Raw genomic sequence first — 22,213 nt, forward strand, 5'->3', positions numbered from 1 at the left:
ATAATCGTAACCCTTTACGTTTAAGTTCCTTTCCTAGCCCGATTCAAAGCTTGGCTTCGGGGGCCAATGTCAAATAGAGACGAGAAGACGGCTCATCAAACAATAACGCACGTATTTCTGATCTCGAAAGCCGTAAGTAAAACGCCAACCTTCTTTGTGGGTGACTTGCTAGATGAAGTAAAAAATTTTGAGGAATGGTTCAACCATTCCATGCGTATACGACAGGCTAGTATAGTGAAATCATATTTGACCAGTCTGGGAGACTCCTTAGCCTTTTGTATAAATTCCCACTTTCCTACTTGGAAAACAAGAGCATCTCTACAGATGATTCAAATGTTCAAGGATGCCTTTAAAAAAGGACTGCAATACGTGGACCATAGGCATGTGTTTCTAAACGAAATTCAAAGAAAATTTCTAGAATTAGTGATTTTACAAAGGTGTAATTAAATTTAACTTTTTTTTGTAATTTTCATCGTTATTTAAGTCTGCTTAATTAGGCTGTAATGATAAAAAAAATCATGACCTTGAAATGATATGAATTTAATATGTTGATCTAGGTATCTATCACAATTGTAATGTAGCCTTTAAAATTAACAACAGAATTAAAAGAGGCTTAAGCGTGCAGGTATCGTAATCTCCATTGGCGGATCCAGGGAGGGGGGTTCGGGTGTTGGAACCCCCTTAATTTTTACAGAAAGAGGAAGAGAGAGAATGTTTTTTCTGTAATATATATATTTTTACATCTAGTATTTTCAATAAAATAAGTACTTCAATCTCTGTCCGTTCTGCTCTCTAGATAGAGTTTTGCTTATTGCTTCCTCCGTGTACCATCAAAATCCCGGCCCCGGGCCTCGACTACCCACACGTAACATGAAAGATTTCAATAGCTTTGATATCATCGGAAGATTCCAGCGAACGTACGGCTATACCGTTTTGGACCATCTTCCAAAGTAACTAACTTTAAGAATTATGCATAAAAAGTAATGAAAGGGAGTATTCATAAGAGAATATTTATCTCCTTATACATGTATTATGGAGACATTTTAATCACTGAAGAGAAAGGTTCAAAATGTCCCCGTAGTATTTGGGGGAGGGGTGTCACTTTTTCCTAAAAACATCTTTTGTTATAATTTGAATAAATAAGTTTTAATTTGCATTGGAAGCTCCCCCGCACTTTTTGTTGTGGGAAGGTTCAAATTACAGAAAATCAAACATTTAAAAGAAATCAAAATGTAGCGAAAAGTTAGACGAAGTCCCCCCCCCCCCCCGAAAAAGGATTTTACAGGCTGGTGCACATTTTAATTTCTTTCTTTCTTTCTGCTTTTCAACTCTTTTTGGAGGTTGCCCCCTTTGACCGTTGCTATGGGCTTGAATGTAAGTGCCTGCGGTGTGACATAGACCCCCCCCCCATTTTTTTTCCCAAAAACTCTATACTGGAGCACTAGAGGGTCTCGGCACTAAAGGGTCTCGAGTTATCTAAAACGATGCTAGGTTATCGATTAACTCGATCACACAAAAAAGATTAATATTGTGTGTGTGTTTTTCCCCCCTGTCTCTAGATCTTTTCAAATAACGGAATGGTTAATATACAACACCTGCAATCGTAACTTCTCGGCAAAACAACGTGTTTTTCCGAGCTCGCCAGAAGGTCTGAGAAGATGCGATTGACAATTCCATTGCACTTGTGTAGACCTACATGTAGGCTATTTGGTCTTGCAAGCAGGTGTGTGCACTGTTTGCTAATGACGCTTAGACTGGTGACGGTATTTGCTACAGACATGAGGAACTATACACTATTTCATTACATGTGCAGTTTTTTTTCTTGTGAAAATTGGAGTAAATTAAAAGTCGAATATCTTGGGTATGGGGTAACCCATATCTATTCTTGTTACAACGACCGTCAATGCATCCATGGACGAGTTCATTGGTTACTCTGAAAGGTGGCACAGGTTTACCTTTCGTTAACACTTTCTACAATGATCTGCCTACTTTGAGTGATTGTACTTTCATAACAAGGTTGTTAAATTTTATTCCCGATTGGCCTATAGTTTTGTCATTTAAAGTGACAGTACGGCGCATCTCATCAAAAAACTGACTAGATAAAATTTTCCGACAAGATTTGGAAATTTTTTACTACTCATAAATGTATAAACTTTCAAAAAATTACAACTTTTACAATTAAATAATTTGGATTATCTCATTAAAATTAATAGTTATTTATGGGACGTAAATATATACATCGCAACGTGTTCGGGGTTCCACATTCCATGCTGTGCACGCATGCGTAGTTTTCATAAACAAAACAGCATGGTTAGAGAGGGAATCCCAGTAGGCCTGCTACATTGACAAAGTCGACTAAAAATAAAAAGAAACTGAAAATAGAACTTGAAAAAGCAACTTCCCTGACTAAAATTTAGTTTGGGGATTAATATAATCGCTGGGTAAGGAAGAAACGGGAACTCGGCGACACTCACGCAGGGCTCTCGAAGGTTCTATTCGACAGGTTTGTTTATACTTGTTATCATTTCTCATTTTTCCGTCGCTTTCAAAGAAAAAAATAGTGTAAACTCAACAACAAAAATACATCTTTGACTTATAAATATTGTTGCCATTTGAAATGCTAATTTTTTTTTACTGTGCAGAAAAATATTTTGTTTGAAATTTGCCGCGATAACGTATGATTAGTTGGTTTTTCCTTTCTCGGACCCCAATACACAAAACGTCAACATTTGTACTTTTAATTCTGTTAAATTCGCCTGAATGCAGACTAAAATCTTTACGATTATTATTTAAGATTATTTTATCAGGATGTTATGATAATTTGTGTTTTTGATAATTGCTTTCACCTAATACTCATTATAACTGTAAACTCTACAGTGTAGGCACGTGCCGTTTTAGAATTCACGTGGTACAAATAAACAGATCTAAGATTGCTCCAGTTCGTACGACCCTTGATTTTCCGGCAGATTCTAATTACGTTAATTTTGATTGAGTAGAGAATATTTCTGTTTCTCAAACTGCTTACATCAACTTTATACCTTATTTCTTAATGACATATTGGGTAAATTTGGATGAAAAAGCACACATTTTGCAGCCGTACTGTCGCTTTAAAAGAATCGGGCTATTTCGATATGTGTAATGCATAACGGCTGGGACATGACATTTGTACTAGATTTATACGGAAGATATCCTATCATTGGAAAGATAGATGTACATGTGTAGCACAGATCTGTAGTACGCAGAATCTTTTTTTTTTATGTTTCACCCTCTCCCCCACATGGAAATCATTGCTACGGGCCTTTATCACGCTATATTTGGATTGCTGTCTATCAAATTATTTTGCGAACTTTGATGCACAAAACTAATACGCCGGTAAACATGGTAAAGACTATCTTTTAAAACCTAGTTCAACATGTTTAAGCTGTTAAGCTATCTATAAAAGTTCTTCTTACTTATTAAAAATGTTTGAACCATAGAATTTAGTTTGTATATAAGGATATATGTATTAAAGAGACATTCAAATGTTGGTCACGCCAAAAAATACATAAATACGATGTGCAGATTTTAGAGCGAGGTTCCAATACTGTAGATTCCTAAATATACGCGAGGAATAAATTATCGCGTAATTACGCAAGAAGCACCGCTCGCGAAATAAAATTACTCGCTTTTATTTTTATGGTGCTTTAATGTATGTAAAATCTCTAGATAAATCAACCATTTGCGAATTATTATTCTCGCGATTTGACGCCCTTGGGTCATTTCGCGATAATAAGTACTCGCGTAAAATAAGGAATCTACAGTAATTGGCATATTCTAATTCGAAAAGGACGAATTGTTCTAATGGCAAGTTGTCTTAGAGGCGAACTCTCTAGCATTTTCGCGCATGCGTAGACTGACGTAAGCCCATGGCATCCAGTTTAACCCCACTTATATATTTTCTGCGTGGACCTCGGGGTCCACGCAATAAAATAAGTTCGTTTGTGACACTGAAAGATATATGTTTTCATTAAATTTCTTTTTACACATTATCTCATAACCCATGAAGATGCAAGTTAATTTCTGAAGCACGACTTTGTTGCAAAAAAAGATGACATTCGGAAAGCCTCACACCTTACCCTGACAATGGATTCCTTCATCACAATAAGAGACTATATCATATTTCGAATTCTCATCTCAAATGACCAGAGAGCTGGGGCAGTCCTTCGCAGCTAGGTTAAAGACTCCCATACTTACATCAGCCTATGCAGAGATTCGGGAAAACGATTATGACGTCACGTTAAAACTACACAAATGAACCTCGTCGAATTAATACTAATGTTCTTTTCATACACATTCAAATACAGTTTTTCTCATAAATTATGTAAACATAATTCGATGTGTAACTTATCCCGCAAAAATATCACTGTTCGAATGTAAAATTAAGCCACCTTGATCTCGCTGTAGTAAGTGAGATGACGTCACTGACTAGTTTGACACGCAGGGCCGACTTCATTTGTCACAGATCGGCGTACGCAGAATTGCGCCGGTCATATGATCGGCGTAAAACGGCTAGCTGGCAAATGAAGTAATCCGGCGAAAACAAAAAATAATTATGCTATATACATGTAACAACCAAATAATTAAGATCTATCACTTTTTACGTTATGTCCTAGCGAAAAAAAGGTTGGATAATTAGAAATTCAATGGTCAAAAAAAGTCATGTACCTCTTGAAAAAAATTATTTTTAGAAAATAAGAACGGATTTTAAATATATGATTGGAGATTTGTTCAAGAAATGCAAACAATTAAAGAATATGCTGAATTGGTAAAAAGTATCTGCATTTTATAAGTTGTTTTATCTTTCCGTCATATTTCTAAGACCGGCGAATTGCTCGCCGGTCATTTCAGACCATCGAGATCGGCGTACGCCGGCTAACCTTCCCCAGTCAAATGATTGATTGATTGATTGTATTTTGTCTAACGTCCCTCTAGAGAATTTTACACTCGTATGGAGACGCCACCACTTGCCGGTGGAAAGCTGCAAATTTTGTCCTATACTCGTGTACTGTCTCCATTAAAAGGCGTTTTAAAGCTTTTGGTTTTTATTTAATTCAGCAACACTGTTACAAAGCAACAGAGTAAAATTCTACAACAAAAACAATCGCAGCATGTAATCGTGGTACATGTAATAGCACAAATGGACTCCATAGAAAGATATTGTTTACCTTTTAAATTCAATGCAATGGTATCTGATCAACTTGGAAAATGACAATAAATCTGTAAACTATTTTATACAATATAAATCAACATTATACAATTACCCTATGGGCCTTATCAGCTCGAAAAGTTGGTACATAAAGTGTGTCGTCTTGTAAACATGTGCCTTTTTTAACTCATTTCCGGTCAGGCTAATAACTCAAACGTTCACAAACAAGACGGAAAAAAGGGTTGCACTAAAACCCGCAAAATACAAAAACATAAACAGAACAACTCGGCACTTACGGCTTTTGAGCAGTGAGGGATCTTTATCGTGCCAGCACCCACTGCGACACGGGACCTCGGTATATACGGTCTCATCCGAAGGACCGGTCTCCACGTCCCACAGTGGGATTCGAACCCGCGACGTAAGGATCAACTCCTTACTTCGCGACTCTAGAGCAGACGCTCTAACCACTGCGCCACACGGTCGGCCCGGTCAAATGAAGCAACAAGCCGGGTTTCCAAAGGTCAAGCGGCGCATTCGGCGTACGCCGGTTTGACAAAGTCCCACCGCAGTTTCTCTGTACTTGAGGCGTTGATCAAACTATTTTTGTAGCTTGTTTTGTTTGTTTGTGTGTTGTTTGACGTCCCTCTCGAGAATTTTTCACTCATACGGAGACGCCATCACTTTCCGGTGGGGAGCTGGAAATTTTGACCTTTACTCGCCACTCAGGGCCATTGAGCAGCGAGAGATCTTTTCCCTGCCAGCACCTACTGCGACACGGGACCTCGGTTTATACGGTCTCATCCGAAGGACCGGGCTCCACGTCCCACAATGGGATTCGAACCCGCGAAGTAAGGATCAGCTCCTTATTCCGCGACTCTAGAGCAGACGCTCTACCACTGCGCCACGCAGACGACTTTCCCGATCATGAAGAAGTTGCTCCCAGCACTTTTCACGCTAAGAAATTTGTGTCTAAGAAAACAATAAATTATATAGCGGAAAGATACCTGTATATCGTTGAACTTTTACGATCTTTGCAGTACATATATGTTCTAATTTTAAACCTGTCACTTGACAAACAGCTGATGTAATTGATGTCGCTTTGTCAGAACTCAGCAGAGACCCGATTTATACCAGTGCAAATACCACAATTCACATTCATCAAAACTAATGCTGTTTAAAAAAAAAATAAATTGTATTCATTTTCTCTGAATATCCCCGTTATTAGCAAACATATTTTGGGATTCATATGAAGCAGAATTTATTCTAAACTTCTACATGAAAAGAAGCCTCTTGCTGTCGCCTTGAAGCTTTAAATATATCGAAAAGATTTTATTACAATATTCATTTTCATGGGCCGTCACGGTAGCACGGTAGGTAGAGCGCTCGCTCCGTGATCGGAAGGCCGTGAGTTCGAATCTCGGCAGCGACTGACCTTAGTGGATAAAAAATAGGTAGCAACTGTTCCTTCGCCAGACGCACGGCACTTTGAAGTGAAATTTGCTGATCCTTCGGATGAGACCTTAAAAACCGAGGGTGTCACGGCAGGCCTTGGCACGATAAAGATCCCTCAATGCTCAATGGCCCTGAGTGCCGAGTAAAGGTCTAAATTTGAAGCACATCATTGGTATAAAGTGACGTCGCTATACAAGTGAAAAATTTTCGACATACAATCAATCAATCAATCAATTTTCATGTAAAAGTTTTTAACTCTAATAATTGAAGCTTAAAGGTCGAGTTGGGATATTCAAGGTCAATGACATTCGTTTGATTCCAAGACTGATGAAGCTACTGTTAATAAATATAGATAACCAATTCTACCTATTTTACTGTAAATTATGATAGCGTTGAAATTTTTGCTACTGAAAGTTTCCATTGTACCTGGAGATGTCTAAAATATTTTTAAAAAGAATGTGTCTACATTGTACCGTCACGGTACATGTAGCTAAGTCGGTAGAGCGCTCGCTCCGTGATCGGAAGGTCGTGTGTTCGAATTACGGCCGCTACTGACCTAAATCGATAAAAAAAAAAAATAGGTAGCAACTGTTCCTGCACCAAGCGCTAGGCTCTTTGAAGTGTCAGTTACGGGTCATTCGGATGAGGCCTTAAAATCCGAGGCGCCGTGTCACGGTAGGCGTTGGCACGATAAAGAACCCTCACTGCTCAATGGCCCTAAGAGTAAGGTTTAAATTTGAAGCCCTTCACCGGTATATAGTGACGTTTCTATATGAGTGAAAAATTCTCGAACGGGACGTAAAACAACAAACAATCGATCTTTACATTGTTTTCAGGAGATGAAAATATTGCCAAACAAAGTAGGTGCAATAGATGAAATACAAATTAGAATAAACGTCCATTGATTTGAAAACTGATGAATATTTATACGTAAATAGGAAAGATTTAGAGCATTTGATACTCGGTTAAAAAATTAACATTTTTGACTCACTTATGGTGACCAATTCATCTTGTAAGGTTTTTTTTCTCTTTGGAAATGGTGTGATTTCAGATGGATGACCATTTGGTGACTGTGCTTACCCAAAGTGCTTGTAATCCATTTCGTCCTAGCCTTCTTATACCTGCATCAGAGGACGGGTACAACACAAGAAATTCTTGAGAGAGAAGAACTGCGAACGAAAGTTTTGTTCTCCCGCCTACCTCCAAGTCAATTTTTCAAAAGTGAACACATTTGAATGATTTTTCATATTTATATAGATATTTATATGAATTTTCATAAACCATTACTTCTTTGGAAAAACAAAGAGAGATAACCCTATAATTTTAGTAAAATTATTTTGTTTTTCACTATAGAAATCAACGGAAAACGAAAAATATTTTTAAAACATCTCCCCCCCCCCTCCCGTGAAACAAAAGTTCCTTTTTACAGATAATATGGGCTGTCATTTCACAAATTCATTCCAAAGCTTTTTGTGTTTCACGGGGGAGGGGGGGGGCATATGTTTAGAGACAAAAAAACTACAAAAATTATTATTTTTTCACGAACTTCAAAGAGTTTTACAACTAAAACATTGTATTTTTTTTAATTATGTATGTTTAATTTTATATGCGTAAAACATAAGAAAAGATTTAAGGAACATTTATTCATATCCAAGAATATTTTAAAATGTGTTGATGCTTTAAAGCCTGATTTCAATGGAAAATATCGTCTAACCCCTTTTTTAAAGAGCTGGAATTAGGGGTAATTAACTATTTAACACTGGCATTAAAATTATCAGTCAATTACCATTGAAGTAACACTGTGCCAGATAAATCTGCCACTTCCAAAGTGGCAAATCGGCGCCCGCCAAACTCTTAGTTTACATAAAATCCATATATGCCATGAGGTAGACCATCACTTACAGAGTTCAAAACTACCTCTGTTACAAGTGAATCTGTCAGGTGAGATAATCACCTTTAAAAAGAAAATTCCTTTGGGAAAAATAAAGTTCCTGTAGGAAAATTAAAATTCCTGAGGGATATTATCAAAATCCTATGGGATTCGAACATTTCCTGTAGGATATTTCAGAATTCCTGCAGGAAATTAATTTAATAAGGGAGAATTTTATTTCCTAGGGGAATTTACCTTCCTATAGGAGAAAGAAAAATCCTGTAGGAGGAAAAAAGTCCTACAGGAAAAAAAATTTCTCGTAAGGGAATTTTTTTTTTCTCCCTTAGGAAAATAATTTCCCTTAGGATAAAAATTCTCTTAGGAATTTTTAAATTACTCCTATGGGATTTTTAATATGTGTTATTTTACTTCTCAGATTGATAATATTGAAAAAATTTACATTATTACTCCCTCTCCATATGATTTTCTTTTCTGTGCCTTCTTATACCCATTTTGATAATGTTGTATGAACTGTATTCTCTTCTCATGTGTGTGTATATGAATGTGTGTGTGATCATTCATATTTTAATTAGGAAAGTAAAACAAAAGTATCTTTCCACTATCTCGAAAACTGATTGATTTCACCATCACACGTTTTTCTGTAACTAAACCAAAAACTAAAAGAACATTTATGAATATTGAATTTCCATCATTGATGCTATTCTGAAGCATATAACCTTAATTCTCATAATCAAAGATGAATCGATGTAGTAAAATTTCAACAACAAAAAAAGACGAAGGAAATATCACTTTTTTCAGAGCAACAGCAGATGTACTTTACTAGATATATGACCTAGAGTAAGATTATTACATGTCTAATACTTCATGAAACCATTTACTCAAGTTTGAGACAATTTCAATCAAGGCTTCAAGGTTTTAAGTGTTATAGTCAATATAAATTTTATCTCAATGACCTTGACCTTTGTCTGAAATATGATGTTGGGTCAATATCAATGACACTACACAATTAAATGTATATATCATAATCAGCAACATAAGTACTACAATTTGACTTCATTCCTATCAAGGATTGGAGAGTTATGGCTGAAAAACAAGTCCTGACTGACAAACACACAGACAAAACTGGTGGAAAAATCAACAAACATGCCAAATCCAATGTCTCGACCTCCCTTGGGGAGAAAGAAAAATAAGAGGAATAAATTTCATTACATCTCCTTCCTTTCCATCCACCACATAACATTTTTAATTAGTATAATTACTTATAAAAGATTGAGTTTACATGTAATGTGTTGTCTTCTCTTCAAAAATTCAATCAACACTTGACAAGTACATGTACAAGCATAATGCATCAATTTATGAAGTTGGAATGTTCAAGGTCCACAAACTATAAACAATAGCCTGTAAATATCCTCCAAATATATATTGGTTTACTTGTACAATTGCAGAAATAAATCTTACAATTATCACTAGCAAAAATGCCCTCATTGACCGTTTCAGGTAATTTCTGTCTACTTTCTGTTTCAGCTTGCAAGCAATCAGCCGCATGCTATTACTTATATTTAAACAAAAGTCGCTTCAGTCTATAATGACAGCAGAATTGACATGCTGGTGATGTTAATGGAGTAATTCACACATGCTAAATCAAACAGAATGATTTAAAACTTGCATGAATTAACCCTTTTAAACCAAATTTCTTGCTTTCCATTCTGTCATCTCTGGTAGTTTTCGTCTCTAAGTTTAAAGCGCTCTACTGACTTGGATGAAAGTGTACACTAAAAGTTAAAACTCGGGCCTTTCCGGCAAGCTCGGAAAAACACTGGCCCCTAGAAATTGCGATTGCAAAAACTCTTTTTTGCAAAAATTTGGATATGAAAGAATTAATGCATTTAACTACGGAAGCCGGTTGGTGCCAGGTAGAAAAAATATTTTATCTGGCGGCCGCCAGATAACTTATCTGACGGCCGCCAGAAAGTTATCTGGCGGCCGCCACATAATTATTTGGCGGCCGCCAGATCTTTTTATCTGGCGGCCGCCAGGTAATTATTTGGCGGCCACCAGAAAGTTATCTGGCGGCCGCCAGATAAAATATTTTTCTACCTGGCACCTACCGGCTTCCGTATTTAACATTTAAAATGTATGTAAGATTTATTATGTAACAGAGCTAGAATAAAATATGCTTATATAAACAACTGGGATCAGGGGTAAAAGGGACTTGTGTCAATAGTTTTGTATAATGTTATACATGTAACTTTTTTTGGAGGTGTGTGTGTGGGAGGGGTGGGGGGGATACACCTGAGCGATTTTCTGAATCGCGCAATTGTCGGAATATTAAAAAAATAGTGACTTTCAGCGAACAGTAGTTACATATAATGACTAAAGGTATTAGTTCATGATTATTTATGTTTGTAATTCGTTTTGAAAACGAAATATATTTCTAGGGATTTTTGGTGCAAATTTGACAGTACTATGAATCTTAATTTGGGATCAAGTCAAGGCCGCGTCGGAAAGGAGGAGGCGATGTGTACGATCGCACCCCCTTTAAAAAAAAAAACAAACAAAAACAAAAAAACAAAAAAAAAAACCTTGAAAATATGTTTGGAAACAAATTCATTTTTTATCTGTTTAAAGAAATGCTGCTTCTGCTTTATTTTGTTTATTTGATAGGTAAAGAAATTATTAACCTATATTGCATCAGATCCCAGCAAAATGGTACCCATTCATAATTCTTTCTTCTGACTGAGAAGGGGATACCACTCCCAAACCCTCCCCCGCACCCATCGTTTCAGAAACTTGGCGACGGCCCTGCGAGTTGATGCACTTTCATCATTGTCTTTTTGATTCATCGTTTTTTTTTTTCAATTTGTTTTAGACCATCATAAGGTTTTTCTTGTCAACAATACCCATGGGTTACATGGGACACACACATTTCTACTAATTTTTTTTTCATAAACACGTTCATATTGCATATACTGTTTTATTCTCTGGAGAACGAAAATCTAGAATATACCTTGATGCTACTTAGTATCAGGGTATTGAGAAAAGGCTGCATTTCATTTTCGGAATTTGTTAAAATATCGAACTTTTCATTTCCGACATTTTGTAGTTTTCATTTCCGACATTTTAAAGTTTTCATCTCCGACATTTATCATATCGTACTTTTCAGGCAGTGAAAATTGAACTGAAGACTTCCCTCATATAAATTGTTAAAAAATAAATCAAGAATATATCATATAATCATTGATACACAAATAATCAGGAATGCTTGGCTTATAAAAAGCTTATTCGGGACGATGATTTTACGTGTTTACCCAGGGACACATGTAAGTGTTGTGAACTTTCGCTCATCTCCTTTTCAATTCAAGATACATGTATTCAGTTTGAGATCAGATAGATTAAGATGGAAATGATAAGACATGCAGAAACTAGTCGAGGGATAAAGCCAAAATCCTTGAGGGAATTCTGGTTTTCGGTGCAGTCCCTGACATATAATTCAGTGGGCATTAAATCTGGTGAACAAAAATTGCATGCTCGTTTAACTTATGCAAAACTTTTAACTAGACTTAGTGTTGCATGTATATACAGTGTATTGTATTGTTTTTATTCAGAAAATGTGGTTTGAAATAAATGTAATATTTATCCTGTTAAAATTCTATTTCCACCTACTTCGTTAACATTAAATGCCGCAAAAGTACCCTCCAAAAATTCCGGAAATGTAAAGTAATAGATATCGGAAATGAAAATTAAAAATGTCGGAAATGCAATGCGGCGTGAGAAACACGTAGAATTAATATGTCAGAAAAAAATCTCGAGAGGAAAAACGTTCTTTTTGTTACCCCCCCCCCCCCGCTTTTTTTTTGAATATATATGTACACATGTATTCCACTGTACATGTATTAAGCAAATGCTATTTGAATTCTTGTTTGTTTTATTTTCAATATCAGTTAAAAAACACTCTTTAATAATTCTTTAAAAAATCCATCTGATTTCATTTCAACGTCAGCATCAGATATCCATGCACATTTTTTATATCACAAACAGTCTACTTGCTTGACCTTTCAATAACTCTCGACGCTGCATGCGCGGATCTAGAGGGGGTCTGATGGTCCGGACCCCCCCCCCCCCCCCCCTGGAATTTGCAGAGTTATTAAAAGTATATACTGAAGCAAATAAAAAATGACTGGAAAAAACGTTGACCCCATTACTACGAAATACACATGTAGGTTTTTTTTTCACGTTTGAGAGATGGATTTAACGTTTGTTTGTTTTTTTTTTTTTTTTGTTTTTTTGAATGTCAAGAAATGTGTTAAATTGTAATTTTTAAGGTTAATTTTACAAAATATAAAACCCATATTTCAGAAAGATCCGGTTCTTAATTAGAACAAAATGAAATAGCAAACATAATTATACCAGGGGTATGTAATTAGAAACCTGAAGATTATTAAAAAAAAAATAAAAAGGGGAAAATTTATAAGAAGGAAAAAAAACAACAGTTTTAAGTAATCCAGCATTGCAGATGGCATCTAGTCCCCCCCTTCTCTCTCTCTCTCCCTCTCAATATCGATACAACGACTAGTACGTATACAGTGTATATACACGATATCTGCTGTTGACACCGATCATGTTTATCTATTAGGCAATTGTCGAAGTTCACACGAACTTGACCTGGTGACTGTGTGATACCCCCGACACCCCATCTCTTTTGTATCATTTTGAGACCAACGAAATCGGGAATTGAAATTTCTTGATATTGTGTTATAAAAGTTTTGAAAAATACATTGCTATTAAAACAGATTAATAAATGTACATTGCTATTAAAACAGATTAATAAATGTACACCTTCATTCATGCTGAAAATTCTTGATTTTCAGTTAAAAGTTTTAATTTTTTCAACACTGCTTTTTAAATGGATAATGTAAACTTAATTCTTGATATTCTGTAATAAAAGTTTTAAAAATTATACATTGCTATGAAAACAGATCATGTTAACTTTAATTCTTGATATTCTGTTATAAAAGTTTAAAAAAAATACTTTGCTATTAAAACAGATAGAGAAACTTTAATTCAATGACATGCTGTGAAATTTAATAATATTTGCAATAAATAATATAGTGAAATAGTTTTAAAAATATCTCTCCTTTTTTCAAGAATTATTTCTCGAAATCACCCGTCCTATCCAGCCTAGTCGATTCTCCACCGAAATTACATGCGGAGATGCAAGAATGTTCGGCAGAGGCGTGCTTTATGCATTTAATAGTCTCTATAATGTGTATATATCTGAAGGAGATGGGCGAACAAGGCGTGCAAAATGTCCATAGCTTCAAAAGTTTAAAAATCATATCTAATTTGTAAATTTAATATTAAGAGTAAAGTTCTTCTTATTGAAAGGTTTAAATTATGACAAACAAAACTTTTCTTTAAAACATCCTGAGTATCACCTCCTTTTTCATAGAGACTAACATGCTAACAACTTCGTTACACAGCTCATGACAAACAGTGGCATTTAAATCCCAAAAGTGAAATTACGCTTGACTAAATGGACTTCAAATATTTTTCGGAAAGATACGCATGTTTTGTCATAAAAGTGTACTTTTTTAGGCACAGTGTGTTTTTGCTCTATGTTTTTGTTTACCAAAGTATGAAATATAGTATTATGCATGCTTTGAGTATAATCTTTTTTTAAAAAAAATAATAATAAAAAAAAAAAGGAGAGAAAACCCACTCGTATGGAAAGTATGAAAAATGATCATTTTTGTCCTCTTTGTTGTGTATATGCCATTTCATAGACGAATAATTTCAATATTTGTGAGATTGTTGCTAATTGTGGGGATTTTACATAAAGTATACGTTAATGCTAAATGAAATATCAAAGAAAATTTTGTTATAATTGAAATTAAATTTTTCACTTTCTTGTTTGTCACACAATAGGCATTTTGCTCGCCTTTTTCGCCCATCTTCTTAAGTTCAATACTAATAACAAAATTTTAATACGAACTCATCCATCATTAGAAAATGATTGGCAAATATACACACATACATTCAATACCATATAGTTTCCTATTACTCAAACCATGTAAAGACTGATTTTCTCGAAATTAATAAAATATCTTAAAGAAATGATTAAGTTATTAAATATCTGATTATTCTAATATTTATCATAATAATTCTCCCAGTATACTCTTTATAGTTACCAGAAAATTAAAATACAGATTTTTTTTTAAAAATGTATCAAAATAATCAAACGCCTGCCAACTATTGAAGTCCGACTGGTAAGCGGAATAGTAGCATAGATAATACAACTTTAAACATGTTTTGTTATGGGGTGCAACCTACGGAGATAAATGTATTCAATTCTTGATAAATACTTTTCTATCCTATATATTGATAAGTGCAAAAACTTTGAAATCGTGTTAAATTGGATATTCTATAGAAGTTCTCCGAGTTCAATGGATTAAAAAATTAGGGGCATGTCCCACTATTCAAATCTCTGGCTGAAAATCAATTGGAAGATTCACCCCGCGGGGCTGTATTCACACTTTTTAGAGTTTCTGTCCTAGCGGTCACCGGAATATATTCAAGAATTCGGCTTCACATCTACTGATACCTGCCATTTCCTGTTAATTGGGAGATTGGGTAGTCCTGTATACATACAATATTAGTGTACGGCTGCAATTACAAAAAACTAAGGAAGGTTGCATTTTAAGAAAAGAAAAACAGTACATTAAAAGTTAAATAGGGATATATATTATTTTTAGATCTTGAAATTCAAATTCAATTTGTTCACTCAAATCACCTAGTGGTACACGAGGTTCTATATACAATACATACAAATAGAATATAAAAGATACACGTGAAATATCGGGGATACATACAAGTTAGATAAACATAGTTATATTAAATAATTATTGAACTCAAAATATTTACATTTCCAATGTCTTTGTCCGAGATAAAATTACAAATTGTAAAAATACTTTATTTCTACATAAATCTACTGGTTCATCGATAGGCGCGGTTAAAAAAAAATCACGTGCGGGGCGGGACACATAGAGACAGAAGCGGGGCTATTAGCACGGGAATTTGCAGAATCAGGAGCATGTAAATATAAGGAATAACTGTCAGATTTTTTGGATTCATGACGATGATCAATCGATTGGCTTGCGTGATAATTTTATGCATAAACGCCTTCGGCGTTTATGCAAATTATCACGCAAGCCACTCGATTGATCACATCATGAATCCAAAAAATTAGACAGTTATTCCTTAAATCAATGTTGTATAATTTCAGACTTTGAAAACCACAGTCATACTACATAAAAATAACCAACGATTAAATTTACACATAATTTATAATTAGTAATGATTATCCAAGCTTATCAATGGTTGGATTTAATTTTCTGAGTTCGAAGCATCTATTTGTCATTAAAATGCTCTTTTTTCTTTTTAAAACCTTTACGAACTCCTTAACATCAGAGACATATTAACATGATTAAAAAATGTCACTGCTAGCAGACATTCCAGACGTGAAAAAGAAGACAAGCCCTGAAGGGGGCGGGGCAGGGTGGCCATTGTCTTTTCGTATATGTCAAACTTCTACTTTTTTAAAGTTTAAAGATAGTAAATAATCTTCGGGTCCTTACTAATGTTTCTTTTTAAAACGAAAATCTGACCAACCAACCAACCCCCCCCCCCCTAAAATCCAAATCATATTGAAGGGGGGGGGGGGTGCTGGACATTACTCTTACTTCTTGGTACCTTGTTTTTCAAATCCTGAAAATTCGCCATTGTTTAACCTTACACAGCAAGAAGTGTGTGTGTGGGGGGGGGGGGGGGGGGCTAACCAGCATCTGAATGAAAATTTACTAAAACGAAAGACTATAATTGTGGGGGGGGGGTCAACATCTAATTATAGGTTACTCTTAATCATTTTATTAACATGATTAAAGCTTTAGCCAATAAAATTTAAATAATTGCATGATATTTGTGGTTTTCTTTGATTCAATGACCACTTGCATGTCTTCAAAGCGAGAGGGTTTTTTGTAAAATTATTTTTTCTTCATTATAAGATTATTGGCAGTGATCCCCGTTTGAGGTGTTCCCTAAATGACTTAACGCTTTTAAAATAACATATTAGTATCGTGTTGTTTTCACAGTAAATGGTAGGCCTTCTTTGAGCAGTTAGGACCAGGTGAACTACAAATTGTTCAGTTAATGATTACAAACTTGATTATTTATATCTATTTATCGATGAAATTTACAAGTAAATCTCTGAATAAATCAGTAATTACATGACTTCCTCATACATTTGACTTTTTAGTAATGTTAACAAATTCATGACGACAGTGTTTGAAAGGATACTTTACTTTTCATTACTTCATTCTAGAATTAGGATTTATCAAACTATCAATTAAAAGATATAATACACTGTCGCAACACTCTATATATTGTATATCAGTGTTTTCACTGTCAGCCTCGAGGTCATCGGGTCATTGTACAGCACAAAGGCCAAACTTCAAAATCATAAAAATGTTAGGTGTCAGTGGCATATACATGTAGGCTATTAAGCTAATATGTCCACTAAGTAACAGCGACAATTGTTAATTACACACATTTGTAAGTAATATACGCATAGCATAATTTTCATTCCTGTGTGATCGAATATTATTTTATTAATTTGTTAGGAATTGTTTTCAGATGTGACACGATGTAATGCTTGTGGTGATCATGGTGATAAAAATGTTGAAGTAGTAAAATTAACCAAAAAATGCATTGAGTAACAGTATGATGAATATTATGCCAATGGTTCAATAAGCTTTGTAGTCCAGTGATATTTTGATTATTTACGCATAAACATGGTAAAGGAAATAAAAATGTGTTGTATATTATAGTAATATAACTAATTTCAACTGTATTTTAAACAAGCATTGCACCTTTGCCCCCGTTAACTTATCAAAATTATTAGTCTCACTCAAATATGCTCATATAATTATATATATATGCAGTAGTAGATACTACTTTATATCTGTATGCTTTTTCATCAAATTAAAACATGTGAAAGTGTCTGTTTGAAAGAAAGAATGTGAGATTCAGTTCATGATTGCCCTTTTCTGTTTTGGCCGTAATGAATTGGACCGTGTATATACATCTTCAGACTACCCTCTATTGTTATCGATTGGAACTGTATACCGTGTATTTTCATACTAGTACAAACACACAGGAGTACTGTATCTAGCGGTTGCAGGTTCCCGAACAGAGGCGGATCCAGGGGTAAGGTGAAGGTCATTCGAAGCGGTAAGTCGTCTATCAAGAGGCTCCGACAAAAACATCAAAGTAACTTCATATTTTTGTGATTGAGAGGGCATAGTTATTGTGTTAATCCATAAGAGAGTCTATTTGATCTATCTGATCGCTTTGCATTGTATTTAATGCTCTGAAATGGTGATTTTTGATGATTATGTGGTGTTTTCCCGTAGAACGAGTGTAAGAATGCATGAGAACAACTCACGTTTCTTAATGACAATAGTTATGAACTGCTGATTTATTCTGCGTCGACATCTTATTACTCTTTTAATATTACATTAGAGTATTGGCCTACAGTATTATACTCATTATTTGCAATGTCTGCGACTGAAACTTCAGAGATCCTGGCACAGAGCCGTACTGTACTTTTTGGGCAATCTAATGAGTGCGAAATCTCACTGTCAACCATTCATACATTACTTACTCAGATGGATTCAAAACTATCGAATATTGAAGTAAAAAATGAAAGGTTTGAGACACGATTGTGTGAAATTGAAAAAAGAATGACCTCATTAGAGACTATACAGACATCAATAAGTGAACTTAAATCATCCTCTTCAAAGCTTGATACTGATGTGAAAAAGATTAGAAATGATTTTGGACAGCTTGAAACTAATGTGAGCGCATTAGGTAATGTGTTTGACTCGGTGAAAGAAACAGCAGACAAAAATAAAAAGACCGTTGATTATGTCAAGAAAAACCTGGACGAGTATACAGTTACTCAGAAAACATTAGAAGAAAAATTGACATCAGAAGTCCAAGCGTTAAAAGAAGCCAAGGAAAGACTAGAAGAATCTGTGACGGATCTCAAAGCCAGATCAATGCGGGATAACTTGGTATTCTCAGGGATCCCAGAGGACCAGGATGAGGATACAGAGGCTGTGATTCAGAACTTAATACGTCGGAGATTCAGGCTTGACTATGACATTCCTTTCGAGCGAGTGCACAGAATGGGCAGAGCAAATGAATTCAGCGAGTGGCCTAGAAATATAGTAGCCAAATTTACCTACTATAAGGATAGGGAGTACATCCGGCAAAATGCAGCCCGAAGATTACATGGAACGAATGTGTGGGCGAATGAACAATTTCCCCAAGAGATCGAGAATAGGAGAAAAAAACTGTATCCAGTCATGCGCCAAGCAAAACTCGACCACAAACGTGTAAAGCTAGTTCGAGACACTCTCTTCATAAATGGAGTTAAATACATCGCACCTCCTGAATCCGCCCCAGTGACTCAGAGTTACGCAAGAGTAGCACAACAAGAGCAAGGAGTTCCAACCCAGACGCCTAGACGGGATAACAAAAGAGCCCGGTATGGATCATCTCCGGATCAGAACAGACAATAGGATCGCGCGGAGGAACAGACCCAGCGCCGTAAGGCTCAATTTGCAAATAATGTAAAAATTTTGTCATTAAATGTATGTGGGATAAAAAACAGACTGAATTATAGGGAATTTGTTGATTTCATCTCAAAATATGATATAATTGGATTAACAGAAACTAAAACTGATAATTCTGATAAAATACAAATACTTGGATTTGTTACTTATATGAAAAATAGACGTAAACTTTCCAATACCCGATCTTGGGGGATTATTGTAGCTATTAAAGATACTGTTGTGAAATATGTTAGCATGATAAATACAGATTGTAAATATGTTATGTGGTTCAAGATAAACAAAATTTTATTTAATACTACCAAAGATATAATTTGCGGAGTTGTCTATATACCTCCAGAAGGAAGTAGATATGCTTCCCCTGATTGTTTCATAGAAATTGAACAAGAGTTCCTCAACTTTAATAAAGATTCAAATTATTTTTGTATGCTTGGTGACTTTAATGCCAGAGTAGGCAATATGAATGATTTTTTCACAGCTGATGAATTTGTATTGAACCAAAACAATTGTAACGAAAACATGTATACTGATATTTTAACAAGATCCACGATATTTGAAAAATGTAATATACCATTAGAAAGAACTGTTAAAGACACCACGGTAAATAACTATGGGCATAAATTGATTGATTTTTGTAGGAATAATGAAATGTATATTGTAAATAGTCGTGTAGGCAACGACAAACTTAAGGGAGATTTAACTTGTAAAAATAGTAGCACTGTAGATTATGTTTTAGCCAGTGTGCATATTTTTGATTTATTTAGTGATTTTGATGTTGTCGAATTTTGTAATCTATATTCTGATGTACATAATGCCTTATCAGTATTTTTATCTAGTTGTAAGACTGTTATTTCAAACGACACAGGTGTAAATCACTCAGGTGTAAAATTACGGTGTCCTAACAAATCAGTGGAGTTCTGTGGTAATATTGAAACACTTGCTGTAAATAACATTGAAAGTAAACTTGATGATTTAAGCGGTGATAATACTCATGTAACAAAGGAAAATATCAATCTTGTAACACGCGATATATTTGACGTGTTCTTTAGTGCGGCAAAAGAAACATTTGGGTACCATAAAGATAGAAGGGCTGGGGTTGAAAATAATTGTAATAAGCAATGGTTTAATCGGGACTGTAGAAACGCTAGAAAAAAGTTTCATCTCGCTAAACGTATGTATAATCGAAATAAATCGACCGAAAACAAGCGTAATTTGAATGCTATGAGTAAAATATATAAGAAAACAATGGATGAGAGCATAAAAAATAATAGAAAGAATATTGCCAAAAAACTCAAAGATTTGCATTCTACAAATCCCAAAGATTATTGGAAAATTTTGAATGCATCCGATAAAAATAAGAAATGTGCTGTTGATATAAATGACATGTATAATTTTTTGAAAGATGTGAATGAAGATAAAAATTGTAATGTTGTTCCTGATAACTTAGATGAACAGGAAGATGTAGCGAATTTTTCAAATGATTTTTCAGTTGATATCCTAAACTGTGCTATCAGTGATGAAGAAATACTGAACAGTGTCAAAAAGCTTAAAAATAACAAAGCATGTGGTTTTGACAAAGTGTTTAATGAACATACGAGGGTTGTTCGGAAAGTTCGTGGACTTCTGTCATATCTTTTTTATTTAACGTCATATGTTATCCAAATTTGGTAGAAATATTTTAACAATAAAATTAAATGATTTGTATTAAATTTTTCAAAAATATCATGATTTATTTAAAACTTATCCAGAATTAAAAACTTCAAAAATCGGATCGCGGCGCAGGTCAAAATTTAGTAATTTACAAACAATACACTAAATAATATCTGTAGTCATCTTCTCTGTAAAATGGAGCAAAAACGAAAAAATCCTAGACGGTTAAATCAAGAACTGTTACATCGATTCGTACTCCAAATTATGGCTTAATATTTTGCTTCGGTAAAAAGAAATCAATTTGAGAAGATAGGTAGTCCTCATTGAAAACGACAAAAACGATGACGTTGTAGAACGTCACGAAGCAGCAAATAAATATGCAGTTTTGTGTTATACTCGTTGAAAATCATGAATAAACGCTAAAAATGTTGGAGGAATCAGAAGATATGCCACAAGCGACTAGTGCATGTGTGTGTAAATGGTAGAGGCGGTATTTGAGTGACAGAGACTCTGTATCGGACGAGGAAAATCTGTGAAGAAACGGTTTAACTGTAAAAATCTGAACAAAAACTTTTAAAAGTTGGGACTTCATGGAAAGATGGAAAGGCGTAGCCGCTTCAGAGTTGCTGATTTTTTGAAAGCACAGTTAAGCGGTAAAAGAAATTGAACATTAACAAAGGAAATTATAAAACGAGAACAATTGTTAGAAAAATAAATGTCAAGTGATTGAAAAAGGTTTTTAATACTTGGGTATTGGACTATACTGTGTGATTGTATAGGGATAGAATATTTAAGAAACTCTTGACGCTATGTTTTTGACGTTACATTGCTTTTAAGTGTGCGCCGTGGTTATAAAACATGTTGATTTTAAAATGAAGTAAATTAATTTCTATCTAATCGAACGAAATGAAATTTCACAGATCAACAAAACAAATATTTTTACACATGATATTGTGCTTATTTTAAATTTCTTGGAAGTAGTATAACAAAGATTGACATCGTCCACGAACTTTTCGAACAACCCTCGTATTACTTCAACAATTACTATATTTTTACCCGTATATAGAAAACTGTTCAATTTAATATTTGATTCAGGTACCGTCCCGGATGAATGGTTAATTGGCATTGTTTAACCTATTTATAAAAATAAGGGTGATCCAACACAACCAGAAAATTATCGACCCATAACATTATTGAGCTGCTTAGGAAAATTATTTACAAGTATTTTTTGCACACGTTTGGAAACATTTGCTGAAGAAGTAAATTTAAGTAATGAGAGTCAAACAGGGTTTAGAAAAGGGTACTCAACTTTAGATCATATAGTTACCTTACAGCTTTTATGTC

The sequence above is a fragment of the Saccostrea echinata genome, unplaced genomic scaffold (genome assembly GCF_033153115.1).
Source record: "Saccostrea echinata isolate AGI-Se365-2 ecotype Australia unplaced genomic scaffold, CSIRO_AGI_Sech_v1 ptg000066l, whole genome shotgun sequence".
NCBI classification, from domain to species: Eukaryota; Metazoa; Mollusca; class Bivalvia; order Ostreida; family Ostreidae; genus Saccostrea; species Saccostrea echinata.